This window comes from Macrotis lagotis, chromosome 6 (assembly GCF_037893015.1).
Source record: "Macrotis lagotis isolate mMagLag1 chromosome 6, bilby.v1.9.chrom.fasta, whole genome shotgun sequence".
Classification (NCBI taxonomy): Eukaryota; Metazoa; Chordata; class Mammalia; order Peramelemorphia; family Peramelidae; genus Macrotis; species Macrotis lagotis.
The window spans coordinates 6,261,412-6,264,360 of NC_133663.1; the positions used below are offsets into that span (position 1 = coordinate 6,261,412).

The window sequence follows — 2,949 nt, forward strand, 5'->3', positions numbered from 1 at the left end:
TGACTCCAGGGCTGGTGTTTTATCCACTGCGCCACCTAGCCGCCACTCACCATTTCTTATCCATCAAAACTGTTTATAGTTTTTCCAACACTTCCCTAATTGATGAACATTCTCTTAGTTTTCAATTCTTTGCCACCAGTAAAAGGGCTATTCCAAATATTTTTGTACATCTATATAGGTCCTTTACCTCGTTTTTTTCCATGTCTTTGGAATACAGACTAATTGGTAATGTTGTTTGTCCTTCATTCTCAAAGAGGACCATGACATCAGGGGAGATGATGCCATGAAAAGCATATAAATTGAATCTGAGTGAGGGGATGCTATGCTAAGTCACCAGTCTTACTTTCTCCTCCAGAGCCATCTAGATCCAGGGGCCAGATATGAATCAGGATGACTGAAAGTGAGGCAATCAGGGTGAAGTGACTTGCCTAAGGGCACACAGCTAGTAAGTGGCAAATATCTAAGGCTGGATTAGAATTCCCATTCCCTGACTCTCAGGCCAGGGCTCTGTTCACTGTACCACCTAAGTGCCTTTGATTTTTATCAATTGATAATATTGCTTGGCCAAAAGTAGGCATAGTTTTATGGTACTTTGGGTATATTTCAAATTGCTTTACAGAGTGGTTGGATCACTTTACAACTTCACCAATGGTGTATTAGTGTCTCAATTTTCTCACATCTCCTCCAACATTTGCAATTTTCATATTCGGTCATATTAGTCAATCTGATAGGTTTGAGGTGATGCCTCAGAATTGTTTTAATTTTCATTTCTCTAATAGTAATTTAGAATATTTTATATAAACAAATTATATACACACAAATACACACACACTCATAAATCTTTGATTAATTTGTCTGACAACTTCCTATTCATATTCTTTGATCATTAATGAACCGAGGGATAGCTAATGCTTCTATTAATTTGACTGAGTTCTCTATAAATTTGATTAAAAGGATCTTTATCAACATAATACTCTCCATCCTATTATTCCCATATTTATCCTAGTCTCTGTCCTTTTTTTTTTTTAAGGTTTTTGCAAGGCAAATGGGGTTAAGTGGCTTGCCCAAGGCCACACAGCTAGGTAATTATTAAATGCCTGAGGTCGGATTTGAACTCAGGTACTCCTGACTCCAGGGCCGGTGCTCTATCCACTGTGCCACCTAGCTACCCCTCTGTCCTTTTCTTAAAAACGTTTTTCTTCTCATTTTTACATCCCTGAATCTGCCTTCCTTTCTATCAGCACCATCCTTTCTCTGAGTCCCTTCCCCTCCTACTTTCCTGTAGGGTAAGATAGATTTCAATACCCAGCTGAATATGCATGTTTGTCTTTCTTTGAGAGTTCTAATGAGAGTAAGGTTCATGTGCCCCAGTCCACCTCCCTCATCTTCCCTCCACAGTAAAAGTTCATCAGCACCTCTTTTTTAAGCCCTATTCTACTGCTCCATTTCCCTTTCTCCCAGTTCATTCCTGTTCCTCACCCACTAATTTAATTTAATTTAATTTTTTAGATCATAATCCCATCATATTTAACCTGTCTAAGTATATTCCTTCTAGCTGCTCTAAAACTGAGAAAGATTTTAGGAGTTAGAAATATCATTTTTTCCATGTAAGAATAGAAAGTTTAACCTTATTAAATCTTTTATGATTTCTCTTTTCTGTTTACCTTTTTCTGCTTCTTTTGATATTTGCATTTGAAAGTCAAATTTTCTTTTCAGCTCTGGGTTTTGCAACAGAAATGCTTCTCAATAACTACTCATTTTCACCTTGAAGGATTATAATAAGGTTTGCTGGGTAGGTGATTCTTTTTTTTTTGGAATGTTACTGTTTATTCTTGTTATTAATCAGGTACAATTATAGCAAAGCTCCAGTCTTTTAAACTCTAATATCTATAGATGTAGGAGATTAAAATAACATTTCAGGGAAATCTTAACACATGAAATAGTTAACTATCCATTTATACATTTTTTATTTGGAAATGTTCATATTGATGCAGAGAAATTGGATTTTAGAGACACAAGATATCCATTTATTATAAAACAAGAGACCTGGAAATTATTTACATGATGAAACAAAGATTTCAGAACTTCAGTGGAATGGGCAACTTTCAGAGGCTACTTCATTAGTGATTTCGGTCCACATATTTCCCCAGAATGTCACTATCTCTAAATAAGAAATAGTCCTTGTCCTCTACAACTACTTTGGTGCCACCGTATTCTGGAAGAAGAACTTTGTCTCCAATTTTCACACTAACTGGCTGAATCTCTCCATTCTTTCCCTTGGATCCTGATCCAACAGCCACTACTGTGGCTTGTAATACTTTTCCTTGAGACTTCTCTGGAAGCATGATACCTCCCTTGGTAACAGTCTCAGCAGCACTCCTTTCCACCAAAACTCATTCATGGAGGGGAAGAAACTTTCTAAAAGCCTGCCCTGCCATGACTCCTGCCATGGCCCACAGCTCGCTGTCCAGCTCAGTGGTAGGTGATTCTTGACTGTAATCTTTTATCCCCTGGGATATCATATTCCAAGCCCTATGAACCTTTAAGTAATTTCTACAAAATCTTATTTTATCCTGTCATTCCAAGATAGTTGAACTGTTTCTTTCTGGCTACTTGCCTTATTTTTCCCTTGACCTGGGAGTTCTGGAATTTGACTGCAATATCTTGGGAGTATTAATTTTGGGATGTTTTTCAGGAAGTAATCAGTGGGTTCTTTTTTAAGATTGATTCACTTTTTTCTAACTACATGAAAATATAATTTTCAAATTAAATTTTTTGTAAGATTTTGTTTTCTACATGCTTCTCCCTCCCTCCTTTTCCTCCCCCTTCCCTTAAGCAAGTAATCTGATATAGAATTTTATATGTCTAACTATGATAAACATAGTTCCACATTAGAAAAAAAGTGAAAAATCATGCAAAGGAAAAACATATATCATAAAACAGATTTAA

At 36.5% G+C, this 2,949-nt stretch overlaps 1 pseudogene; it reads right to left on the reverse strand.

Annotated features, from left to right (window-relative positions):
• Positions 1–2,120: 2,120 nt before the first annotated feature.
• On the reverse strand, positions 2,121–2,438 carry LOC141492072 (10 kDa heat shock protein, mitochondrial pseudogene; annotated as a pseudogene).
• Positions 2,439–2,949: the final 511 nt, after the last annotated feature.